At 31.9% G+C, this 13887-nt stretch overlaps 1 long non-coding RNA gene across 1 annotated transcript in view; it reads left to right on the top strand.

The window, feature by feature from the left end:
* Positions 1 to 248: 248 nt before the first annotated feature.
* LOC111086461 overlaps positions 249 to 13887 on the top strand; it is a 20849-nt gene continuing 7210 nt past the window's right edge. The window contains exons 1-2 of the long non-coding RNA XR_002611187.1: positions 249 to 783; positions 12558 to 12704. This is a non-coding gene — a long non-coding RNA (uncharacterized LOC111086461). The remainder of the gene's footprint in view (positions 784 to 12557; positions 12705 to 13887) is intronic.

Here is a 13887-nt window from a genome sequence, read left to right as displayed (position 1 = left end):
TGGCGGTGGGTGGTGATGCCTAGCTGCCTTCCCTCTTGTCCTACACTGTTAAATTAGGGACGGCTAGCGCAGATAGCTCTCGTGTAGCTTTATTAGAAATTCATAACAAACAAACGAATCTTCTTCAATACAATAAGTTTTTCTTTCGTGTACGTGTGTTTTAAAGAAATGTCCACGTCCTATGAAGTACTGTTTTATAAGTACAATTGTTATTGGCTGACAACTTCACGTGACGACGCTCTTCTTGATGATCTCATAGCAAGGAAATACGTTGTTTAGGTAACGCTAGAAGGTGGGTAGGACTGTTGTGTGAGGAAAGAAGTTGTTCATTTGTTCGATTTCTTGTATATTATAAACTTTTAATAATATGGAAAATTGAGTAGCAAGAAACTCGATCTGTTTTGAGAGGAAGGGATTTTATGGAAAAAGAAGAGAAGTTTCCGGTTTTGAAGTTGCAATATCTATTTTACTTCATCGAGTTACGGTGTAAATCTGACTTGGCAGGACTACGCCTAAGCTTCGACAGACCTTTGTTACTATTTCACTCCGAGTGAAACTGAAAAACGTCGCCATATTGGACAGTTTTATGTTGAGAGAGGAAAAACTTTTTAACCTTTAACTAAGTCACTCTTAACATGCTAATAGTGTTATAACTTACATAGTTTCAAGTTCAACATCTGAAGATAGATTGTAAGGATTCCACGATTTTATAGTCGATTGTGATTTAAAGAACTACAGTAGGCCACCGAAGTCACAATGATACTAGAGACTAGAGTAGAATAGGTAGTGTTACTATTAATTATTAGTAAAATAAACGTTAAGCCTATTACAGCTTTACAAGTTGTCGTAAACATAAATTTAATGATTAAGTTAGTTAGGCTACTAATTCCAGTAAGACCCATCACATTTATTATTTTAAAAAACCACTTTACAGTTTAATTTGTAATTTTATTTTTATGGAAGTTTAAGTATTTGTATTCTGTTGTACTATTACTAAGTAATATTACTAAAATTCCTTCTAAAATAAACCTAGGTGTAGTTAAGTTAAAGTTTAAGTTGGCAAGTAATTAAATAATAATACTACTAGTACTACTGACACGAACTTGTTTCATTAAGTTCCCTAATTTATAAAGTCAAGCTTAACAATAAATAACGTAAAAACAAAAAACTAGGATCAGATTATAAATAACCAATAGTGTGATTTTGGTTCAGTATGGCTAGGAGATTTGGGTTTAAGCCTATTGTAAATCCTCATGCTCATAATGAAGAGGATAGTGATAAATATGTTGGAATTTCCATTTATGGAATGATAACGCCACCAAGACTAGATAAAAAAGGTAAAAAAAGAGGATGGAATACATGCTTTCAAACTGAAAAAATGAAGAATGATACATCACCAAAACTTGTTTCATTTATGAAACCCAGATCAAAAAGTGCAAATAATTATAAATACCAAACTAAGTGTGCACAGCAAAGCATGGATAACTCCTTGAATGGATTTGAAAATCCAAACAGCTTGGTTACATGTTCATTGAGAATGTCACCAAACAGAGCAGATACATTAATTGGCTGTAATAATAATTATGCAGGGGCTAAATTCAGTGAGCCACCATCTCCAGCTGAACTGCCACAGCCACCAACACACTGGATGGAGAAGATTAGATCAAATAAGCTTCCATTTTATAACATAAGTTCCAAGTCCTATTTGTCATTTGAAGATACTTGTGGAGGCAGTTGTTTGGATATGACTAATCACTTGAAAGTTCTCCTGAAAGTACAAGCCTAATGATCTGCCCTGCTAACTTATGATGGCAGTTTGTTTTAAATCACCCTGCCATTTATACTACACTTGTACAAAAGATTTTATAATATACATTAAACAGAATGATGGTATTTGTGGTATTTTGCAGTTGTTTGCTTGTATATAAGCTAGATAGCCTGTAAGATTTGCTTTTAACTGTTAAGACAGTGGTTAGATCATTAACAGATTTTGAACTGTATATATCAAAACAATAAGAGAATTTTGTGTTGGTTTCAAATTTAATATTGGCAACTTTCAAATTATACAGACAACATATACATAAATATATTCAAATAGTGTTTCCTAGATGTATACTGAGCAATACAAGTGCTGTTATGAGATTAACCACTGTCTTATAAATTTGTTCTCCAAAAACAACTGATCTTGTATAGTATCATGGTAAATACCTTGCAAGTTTCAATGCATCTTATACTAAGTATTTGTATTATGTGGGAGGGTAACTGTTTATTGGAAAGACTGCAGTTTGAATTTCATTTTTCTCTTCCCATATATTAATGTATATAGTTTTTTCAAAGTTAAGAATAACAATTATTTTCTAATTATTATTTTAATATTTTGTTTGAAAGCTTGTGACAGGTGTTTATGTTTTGGAGGTTACCTCCTGAAAAAATTTCAAATATAATTTTGGTAATAAAGCTTCAAACCAGTATAAAACTAAAAAAAAAAATTCTTGCAATAATTTGTTCACTTAATGATTTGGATTTAATTAAATATAATTTTTAAGTACACAAAAGCTGAAATGCACATGATACTAAGACAGGTTCAGTTTCTTAAATAATTATAAGATATTTGTAGATTTCCTTTAAGATTTCATGTTTTATGATCAGGGTTAAACTAATATGTTATTGAAAATGTTGCTTTCATGTCTTAAGTACGTAATAGGGATTTGACAACCTTAAAAGCTATTGAAGTTATGTATTTGCCCCTTTTTTTTAATTCTTAACATGTATATCATAAGTAATCCATAGATGAACACTTTGAAAAAATTAATGATTGAGTCTACAAAATTTTCAAAATAAATAGTGAAACATTTATTATCGGATTATGTGGGTCATGTAAAAAAATATAATCAAAATTATTTACTAGATGATGGCTTATAACAAAAAGGATCTGAATTAAAATATGTAAAAAATTATATAGACCAATCCATGTCAAGGTTAGTTATGTTACAACTTTTTTTTTTTCTCAAAAGCGACGACAAAAAATTCTCATGATGGATTTCATTTTATTTTGTTTTAAATATGTATATTTTTTTAAGACTACAAATGTTTTCCCTTTAATATCACCAGTGAATGTACAGTAAGTATTTTAGTTACTATAATATGTAAAATCAAACCAATCACTATAAGAATTTTAGGATGTTAAGTTATACTAGAGCACTGGAGTTAAACCCTGTTTTGTGAATTATTTAGATCTTATAAGAGGGCTTTTCTTTGGGACCAAACCTGGCAATTTCATACAAGCCTAACTGAATTTTATCTGTTATCCTAAAGTCAAAGGTGCCAATATGTACTTGGGCATTGGCCTTCACTAAAGGAAAAGCCCTTTATTTGAAATCAAGTTTTAAATTTTAAGCATTAAGATGTTTCTATTTATATTTGCTATTCAGAAAATGTTAATCGCCCTCCATTTCAATTGTAAAATGACAAATCTGCCTGCTTATGAAATATGTATTATGTACTTAGAGTAAGTTAAGTAAAATGTGACGTGGTGATTTTGGTGGCTTCATGTAAATATGTCTAGTCACAAAGACATAGTTTTTTAAAAAGTTGTAAATACATCAGATGTTATTTTTATTGGTCCACATGAGTTGGAAACTATTGCTGTTAATGGTATGGGGTTGACCTTGCTGTGATAATTTGTTTTTGTGTGTGAGAGCATTACAATAATGTCTCAGTTTTCCAGTGATGTAACATATTCTACACTGGCAGCAGCTTCATAGCTCAACCCCTATTGAACCAAGTGTAACTGCAGCATTTACTGAGAGACCACGGCCTGTGGAAATTTGTGGTAACATGGATGAGAATTCATATTGGACTTGGGCAGAATTGACTCAGCTTGCTGTATGTATTGAACAATGTATGTCTCAGTCCAACATTCCACGTGACTAGCCTTACAGGACACACAAAATGAAATCACTGGCTCAGCACACAGGATACCCACTTTAAGCCCTTTGGAATGTTAATATACTGGACTTAGGAGAAAGAAGTTACCGTCATCTTTCACAGATCCCCTTCCTCTCTATCAAACTTATGATTAAAAGCTTTTCTGGCAAGACTAATGAGCCTGAAAAAAGTTTTATTGAAGCATCGTCATGAACTGTTATTCGTAATCCACTTCACTTTGAAAAACCACAACAAGCCCTAGTGGAAGTTGAAATTTTTTTCCTATCTCTTGAACAAAAGATATTCTAAACATCTATTGTCCTTCTAAATATTTCCTATCTAAAAACTTTCTCGAGACCAAAGAAAATACAGTATTCAGTTTATTCAACCTTCCTTTTCTCTCCTTATCTAATTCTTCCTACCCATTTCTTCCGGGTCCTTTTTAGGACCCACAAATCCTGTAAAAGAGAACGCCATTATGTGCACACTATTTTCTGCTGTTTGTATGTGTAGATCATTATAAAAATGACTTAAAATAATTTTTTTGTTTTTCAGTCAAATGCAAATTGGCTAAAGGTTTATGTAAAGGGTGTTACTCCTAAGTACACAGATTTTTTGTAATAGCACTGTGTAAATGTTTGTACTTAAGGTGCACACGGTAGAATATAAGTGATTATTAGTGTGACATTTTTTAATATACAAGTAACAATTGTGTTATGCAACTAATAACTATATCATGTAAAGCTGGGCAATTAACTTGATTACATATGAACATTGATTAGTTACACACAGCAATTAATTGAAATTATTAGTAAAATTATTAATATTACAAAAATGATGAAATAATCAAAATCAGTGTTTTGAATTATTCCAACTATCCAATGATCAAAACAGTACCATTATGATTTTTCATTATTTTCAATTGATTTAAGGTTGGTTATCTTAATCATAAACTACTCAACTAACCAAAATTAGTGTTTATTCAATAATTACTATCTTCAATTATTTTAATTATCTGAGTAATTGAAATGTTAGCTGTTACTCATACCATTCTGTTTGTACACAATTTAGGAATGTGAAGGTGTGTCCTAGTGGCCATTGATGCCTTTGTTTGAGTTACTTTGTATGTATAAATAACTGTAGCTTTAACTTACCGCTATTGCTTATTTAGTATAAGCTACACAAATTACTTAGGTTAAGATTGCTTTAACTAAAAAAATATTGAGAAGTTAATATTCATCATTCTGTATTAGCTAAAAATATTGTTTGTTGTAAAATAACTTGCTCATTTAACTGTGTTTGTCAGAAATTACTTGATAATGAATAATAACTAACAATATATAATGTCCTTAAGTCATTAACTTCTTTACATGAACAACACTCCTGTTTAATTATGACTAGCTATAACTAGATAGTAAACACTAAAAAAAAGAAAAGGCTATCTGTTGTAAATTTCACTTACTGAGTTCTCAGCATGCATGCATGTTTTTACATTTCTTCTAGCCTGCACTATAAATAGTAAACATATTAGCATTTTAATTGTTTTTTTTTTTTCTAAACTTCTATCTGTATCAACAACATCTTGCTTTGTGATGTTTCTTATAGTTATAAAGTTAATTTATTTTTCTAACTGATGATGGAATTAGAAAAACAGATGGCATCTGTAACTAAAGTTTCATATTAACATGATTTTAATATTTGTTATAATACATCAATTTGCCCTTTACGAATCATTGTAGTCTTTCAAAAAGGTCTATCACAAGTTTTCTTGCCAAATAGTAAACATTGTTTTTTCTAGGATGGACATGACTTTGTATTCACTGAATTATTATCTATTGCACAGTGAGAAGAATCTTTACTAGTTTTATCATATGAAATCTTGGTACAGTTATTTGTAACAAAGAATTAGTTTATTCAGTTTGAGTAGTCTTGTAAAAATTTGTAGGTGAAACTCACAGAGCAGTATTAATCACATTTTGAGTTTGTCATAGATTTTGTACTATTTTGCCTTTATGATCAATTTTCATTAAAATTAAAAGTAATTTTATCCTAAATAATTGCACCTGAAGATATTTATCTTATTGAATAAAGGGTGACTCGTTAAAAAAGCTGAAAATAAGATTAGTCTTGTGAGGATGACGAATTAGTTGAATGTAGTCAATAAATGAGCCTGAAGATTAAACAAATAGAAATTCCACTAATCACCCAGCTCAATCTGAATGTACAAATAAGACAGTCATTTCGCAAATAAGAAAAGTATTTTAGAAATATTAATTATTCAGCTTTTTAGCTGAGTACATTTGCTAGTCAAATGGTTTGTATGTCAAGCTCTATGCTGAAATAAGCAGTTTATACTGTAAAGAGTTCAGTATTTTTACGTAAGATAAAATTAAAATATATAATTCTAATCAATTTAATGACTAGTTTGGTTGACAAGTAAGTAATGTTTTTTTATTTAATCATGTAATTGAATACAAAATTGTTTCTATTGTTGAAAAATGTTTATGCTTTTGTTTAAATGTATACTGAATTAATATTCTGTTTCATGTATAGAAACTGCTGTTCTTTGTTAAGCATTAGGGTTTGTTAATTGAATTGGTAGAGATATATAATTGACGTAATCAGTTTGAAGTTGTTGAATTTTTACAAGGATTGATAGAGGCCACAGAATGTTTTATGATAAAATAATTTTAAATGAAGTATGTTAAATTATCATTAAAACACAGCTTACAGATTTATAAACAGGTTACAATAAATTATAAAGTATTTGATCAATAACAGGAATAACTGAAAATTTTATCATTTACAGGAGTGAGAACAGTTATTTACAGAACAGAATTCTACAATTGTACAAATCAAGCTTCAGCTTGCTATTCAGATAGAAATACTGACAGAGTAAACCAATGATGTGGTTGATTATCTTAATGCCAGGTTTTTAAAATACTGTTATAATTCCAAGCTGATATACTTACCCATGATATGCTGAAAGCATTTCCTTTTGGGGTTTGAATTCCTGCTGTCTACAAAACAAATTTCTGAATGTCCTGTATGCATTGCAGAGCATATGTTATGTATCCCTCTCACACTTTTCACAAGACTTGCTACCCAAGCATCAGGGGTATCTTACATAAGCTCTACTTTCATGCCATAATTTATATTGTCTTGTTGACAGTCATACTGTAAACTTTGCTGAAATGTTCTTTGTGATGTATCAGTTTTCTTTTGGAATTTCTGTAACATGTTTGAGGCCTTACTTATGCAATTTGCATGTAATGTTGTAGGGTAAACTAATAGCTGCCTTGTCAGTCCTGATTGTTCAATATATTTCTGGCATAATATTGTTGTAGCTAGCAGTTATCATGAATACGTGAACACTTGTGAGATGATTTCTGTATTTTATTCTCTTGCTAGCTGGAGTACCCGTCCCCTGGATGAAAGTTATGTAAATTCATGATTAATGAAAGGTTATCTTAGGGCATCAAAGGTTGCTAACCTTATATGTAATTGTAAAAAATGTACATAAAAGCTGCAAAATACAAAATGTGAAACTTCAAAATTGTATGTATTGCTGCATGGACCCAACAAATTGTCATGCTAAATTTGGTGAAGATCTATAAACGGGGCAAAGTAGTGGTAAAATATGTAAAAAGATGACATAAAAACTGCAAGATGCAAAACTGAAAATTTGTTTTTATTTCCCCTTCTACTTCTGAATATTTAGACCTTCAGTTTCATTTTTGGAATGGGGAGGATCTTCTGTGTTTTTTACTTTGACCTATTGTCATTGTTCTGTCCTACACATGTGATTTGTATTATTTTAAGACATTATTTTGCTGCACCATTATTAGCTATTCACAATATCTTAATTCTTTTTAGCCAAATACCTACTTTTAACAGTCATTACCTATGGGTTTATTAGCAAGAGGCTTTTTACGTTCCTTTGACACTTTTAAAACAAATTCCTGCATCATTCTGTATTTCAATTTAACTTGTTTTTTTTGTTCAGAGGAAGCTTACCAGAAGAAGTTGATAAAGGTTTTAGCACCTCATTTTACTTTTCATTTTCATTCCCTTCCAGATTCCTGTGTGTATGTTCTTCAATGCTTGCTACATCTACTTGTACTTTTCGTGTGACCTGTTGTTGATGTAAGCAAGGTGTGTCTTTATGACTTACTGCTCTGGATGACTACTCCATTTGGACTTTTGGGGGTCATCTCAGAAGTTTATTCATCTGTGACTCCTTGGTTTCATGTTCATTCAGGTTTTTCAATACAATTTTGTATTCATCTTTGACTCTTTCAGTTTCTATTTGATTTTGGATCATTTAAAGTTTGAACATTTTCCACAAGGGCATGTTGAAGTTGTATTTCATGTTTCATCAAGGTTTTACTATCATCTCTTTGTGGTACAAAAACAACAGGAGACTGAAGATTGGTCTTATATCTTTTGCTTTTTAGATATTCCTTCCTTTTAGGTGGAACCTATGAGAATCTTATTAAAGTTCTTTTGTTGTGATTTCAAAGACATTGATTTATGTAGGGAAATCATTAACTGGTCTTCTACACACACACACACACACACACACACTCAGTATTGATGTCATCATTACATGAATCATAAGAGGATTCTTGCTTAGTGGTTGCTTCACACTGGATTGACCTCTTGGTTACCCTCCTGAGATGGATTGTTCTTGAGTCCAAGTCTCAGCTTGTGCTACTTAGATCTAGTACATCTGAGATTTCATATTAACACTTTTAGCAAACCTTCATGTTTCCTTTGGCATTAAAGTATCTTGAGTTTTTGGTACTCATGCTTCTTCATCTGCCAAACAATTCCTCTTTGATTTGGGAATGGTGGATACTCTTTATATAGTAATTCTCATGAATCGTGTTTACTTGAGACATTCTCAATGTGATATTGCCCCTTCAAGGAGTCTTTACTCAGACCTATTGTCTATTGGAATTTCTCCTATTGTTCTTAATTATCCTTAAATGAGGCTTATTCAAAAATTTTCCCTTCCACATTTTTTTTTTTTAATCTGGATCTTTTCACTAATATCTTTCAGGTCTGTAGTTTTCTTAGATATCCCATTTTCATATTCTGTTGGATCTTGGACCATTAAATGATATCTGGAGTTCTTGCCCTTCTTACACCACTGCTATGTTTTAGTACTTATAGATAATTTGACTGTGGTAGCATATGTGAACAGGCAGGGGGATTTGATCTTGCAGCCTTTGTTCACTGTGGTTTCTCTTCTACTTTTGCGATATTCACATCATGTCTTTCTCTGAGCTGATATTTCATTGGCTGTGCTAACAGTTTGGTTGTTCTGTGCTTGATGCACTTGCAACAACAATGAATCATCTTCTGATGCTTTTCTGGTTTCCAAATCTGGGTCCATTTTTGAGTCTGTCTTTGGATATGCTTTTTCTCTGTGCCTACCCTTTTCATCTTCTTTATTAAGTATTGGCCAAGAGCAGATGATCCTATTCTTCAGTTCTTATTATTACCCCATTCTGGCCTGCTAAACCATAATTTTCACTCCTTTCATCTTTTTCAGAGGGATTCAATTAAGTTTCTGGTACATCTTCCTCAGTGACATCTGTCATCTACAGTTTCACAGCTGGATGTTAATTAGTGAAGATGGCTTCTCTTCTTGAGTAGCTCAAATATATCACATTCTTGCAGATGTTCCTCCTTGACAGAAAACATTCTTATTGGTCTGTCAGCAGCTTGCTTCCTTTTTTTTTTCATGTCCCTCATTTATGATTGGGTTTGTCTGCTTCTATTAGAGGCTACATTGCTGCAGTCTCCCTAGATTTCAGTTTGGTCTTAAGATGCCAAGCTCTTCCTTTTGAACCCTTAGCAACTTGTTCACTCTACCATCTTTCCCTGAAGGTTTATTTTATTATGTTAGTTGCTTCCAGAAAGAGACAGAGATTTTTCCCTTAATGTTTCTTGTACTCTTTTTTTTTTTTCCAGGAAGGCTTTGTCCTTGTATCCTGATAGCCGTTCTGCCAGTGACTTGAACTCTGAGAGATGGTCACCACTGTTTTCTCTCCTATTCTGTTACATGCTCTGACTGACTCTCATTATCCTTCAGAAAAATATATTCTATCTTTGTTCTAATATTGAAAGATCAATCTTTTTGAGGAAATCAACATCAGTTGTTTATACCTTCCGACAATTCTTGTTTCATCTATGTTAATGAATTGGCTTGTGTAGCTGATCCATCTTTTTTATCATGATATATCTGGCTACTTTGGCCATTACATTGGCTATATCTCTGTACCCTTTTATGAATATCTTGCAGACCAGCATAGGAAAGAAAACTGATTTTTTATTTTTTTTTTGCTATTTTACTTTGGTCACATCACTATATTTTCAGTTTTGGGATTCCATATGTCACCTGTAGTTATTCTTCAGGCTCTGGGGAATCTGCATCTTGCAAATTTTTGTATATTCTGACCAACACCCATTATTAATCATTTTCAGGGTGTTTGGGATTGTGAATAATTTTGAGTTTAAAACAAGTAATACAGAACAAGGAAGATATGGTAAATTCAGTCTCTTCTTTTGTATTGAGAACCTATTTATTTCAATTCGTCCAGTCAGGACTGTTGCATATTCTTTAACCTCTGCATTTGTCCTAGGCAACCTCAATATTTCTGTTTTAATTACTTAACGCCCATTCACAAATCTAGGGTTATCTGAGATTGAGAAATTATTGATTATAAAATAACATAAATTCATCCAGCTGGGACTTTTGCATGTCATATACCTCTGCATTTGTTCTAGACCAAATTCCACTTCTATGGTTGAGCTCCATGAGAGGGTTTGCCATCTGGAAGCTGATGCCTTGACATGTATGTTTCTTACCTTCATATACATATTCTTGTGTAGCATTACAAATATCAGAAATGGGACCATCACATTCTCTAGATGTCTTGGTTCCAATCAGGATGGGGATTATCCTTATTTCTGTTTACAAGGAGACTTCTTTGGTCTTTCTCCAGTTGTCCCTGAGCTCCTATTAATTTGTCTGGTTGTGTGACTCAAAGGTTATTTTTGATATGGATGAAAAGGGGTTACTGCCTCTGAAGTATGTTCTTTTATAATATGTGTATGGGTTAATCCTTCAAGAACCTTCTGCTGTAGGAGCAGGGCATAGTATTCCTCCTACTTGTATACACTACCAGCTGTGTCCATTGCCAGATTAACAATGGGGCACATGCTCCAGGGCCCCCCACAAAACTCAAATTATGTTATAATAAATTCACAAATATTTTTTGATTAATCAATTTATTTTACCCTGAATAATAATAATAATTGTTTAAAGAATGATGGCAAGTCACATGAAATTATTTTAGAATTAAAGTTTTTATATTTTCTACAATTTTAATGAAAATTGAACATTAACAACATATAGTCAATTGTTATTTATGGCACTTGACTGACAAGTATATGTTAAAGGTCTTTCTCAAAAAAGCCGCTTATCAAGAATGATCTTGGTGCTACTATGGGGCAGCAAAAACTGGTAATTTTTTTATCATTCTCTCTACTGAAGTAGATATCCTGCGAGCACTAAATATGTATGATATTATATCAGAATTTGCAGCAACCAAAGTCAGGAAATAAATAACCTAACTAATTAGGGAAAATAAGAAAACATTTGAACTGTTATTATGTTTTCAATTGTAAGAAATTCAGTATTAAACATTGTGTTTATTATTGTAATATACATATATAGACATTACAAAACTCCAGACAATATAATATGAGGCCTTCCACAAGTTAAGTGTCCCAGAGCTGCACCACAGCTAAATCTGGCCCTGGCTTCACTGGTTCAATACACCATACTGCTCACACAAACAACCACTTTGCCAAAATTAAAGGGTGCCATGGGCAAAAAAGAACAATGCCTTCTTTCTGAATGTTCTTTAGATCCAGTCTCTTAATAAGTCTGATCTGCTACAACTCATTATTCCTCAAGTCCACATTTGTTGTAGTTTAGTTTATTATATTCCTGTATTTCATAGTTTTATTTTTCTGTTTCTTTTCACATTCATCAGTTCTCACCTCCTTTACAGTGTGGGTATTCTGGCTTTCAATATTTCAGAGTTAAGAATACCAAATGTGAATTTTACATTGTTAGAATTGAAATTAATTTCAAAAAGATACTTCCCTCTTTCTCCTCAGAACTGAATTTTCATTAAAATCTAAATTATGGTGGGAAAAGATCTTGTGCAATAAATCATATGGACAGTGGGAGAATTATGGTTAAGTGATGCATGCTGTGCAATGTGTACAGGATGTTAGGAAATTTGAGTCACTTGTTTTGTTGACAGCATGAGTTCAAACTCAATTAAGGAAAGGCTTTCAGTATTTCATAGGTTATTACCTAATCAAAGTGGAACTTAATTCTAGAAATGTAAATGTTTATGTGACAATTAAAAACTGTAAGAAACTGCTTAAGCTATTTTATATCTTAAACTTTAATTAACTGTAGCCATTTCAAGCCTTTAAACACCCCATATCTTCCTACTTTTTCAGATTCTTCCAATTTTGTTCAAAATACCCATTTTCTCTCTTTTTGATGAAAAGAAAGGGTTTGTGTTTTACATTTTCAGGATGATCATTTTTAGCAGAAACCTTTTGAGTGACAAACTGGCTGATGCAGATGTACCAGATTTCATTTGGAAAATATTCTAAGTATTGAGAGACTTTATGTGTATTAGACATGAACATTTAAACACATAACAAACCTTACCTCCTAGGTGAGTATGTTATTATTTACTAGATATTTATTAATTACTATCCACCTGAATAAAATGTCATTTTACCCTATTACCCTGATATTTTACTATTATTTTTCCCTTTTCTCAAACTTATCCCTAAAATTAGCTGTGTTTTTTCCTTGATGTGCTGGTGGAAAGTCTGCCAATCATGTCAACATCTTTATTGAACAAAGAGGAAAATTAAGGTAGAGCTGAACATAGTTTTGTTTTCCAGAGAGGGGGATGGATGTTTAATGCTTTGCAAGAATACTTGAAATATGAGTGAAAAGGGAAGCAAATTTACAAATATAGGGTTACATAATTTTGTTTTACATGGCTGTTATTCCTTTATGAATGTTTTATTGTTCTTTTATATTAATTTGTTTTCTACAACAGTAAATGAATTCTGGCTTAGTTACTTAGACTAATTGTTCCTTAGTCAATGAAGTCTACAATAGGCTATTTTAGCTTCATTGTTTATAATTAATTTACTTCTGAAATAACAGATATTCTTATTATTAGACCACTATAATTAATCAAGAAACTTTTATTCACTAGATCAGGTAAATTAAATTATAAAAGCAAATCCAGAACATGAATGTTGGGTTAGTCTAATATTGACTGAACTCTATATTATGAAATATTTTAGCTTATTAAGAAAACTTGCCTTTTTCCATTTAACCTGTTTTTACATGCTTTTCATATTATTTTAGGATTAGTTAATAATAAGCAAAAGTACCTGTCCCCAGTGTTGGGAAAAGTTTGAATTAACCTATCAATTTAAATTATTTCATGGACTTTATAAGGGTTAATTGTGTTGCACTCTTGGTTTAATTTAGAGCCAAAGCTCTGAGTTACTTATACCACACACTGCAAAAAGTAATTGTTGAGCATTTCAGTCATGCTAAGAGCTGCTCAACAATAACATATGTTAAATATACATTTTTATGTTACATTTTGAAATTGAATGCTAATGTGATTAATTTCCTGACAATTTAGTGTAGAATATCCTGCTTTTGAAATAAAATTTGGCATCAACATGATTCATGCCTGTTCTCCTATCCTTTCAAAAGTGAATGTTGAGCTTTGCCTGTATGTGCAGCTTTTTCAAACACATCACGGGAAGCGACTTCTATAAAGGGGAGACAGACGAACACCACGGTTTGCAATATATATATATAAG

The sequence above is a fragment of the Limulus polyphemus genome, unplaced genomic scaffold, assembly GCF_000517525.1.
Source record: "Limulus polyphemus unplaced genomic scaffold, Limulus_polyphemus-2.1.2 Scaffold1117, whole genome shotgun sequence".
Lineage (NCBI taxonomy): Eukaryota > Metazoa > Arthropoda > Merostomata > Xiphosura > Limulidae > Limulus > Limulus polyphemus.
Note: the sequence above shows the minus strand (reverse complement) of the source record. Positions and strands in the feature narration are given on the sequence as shown.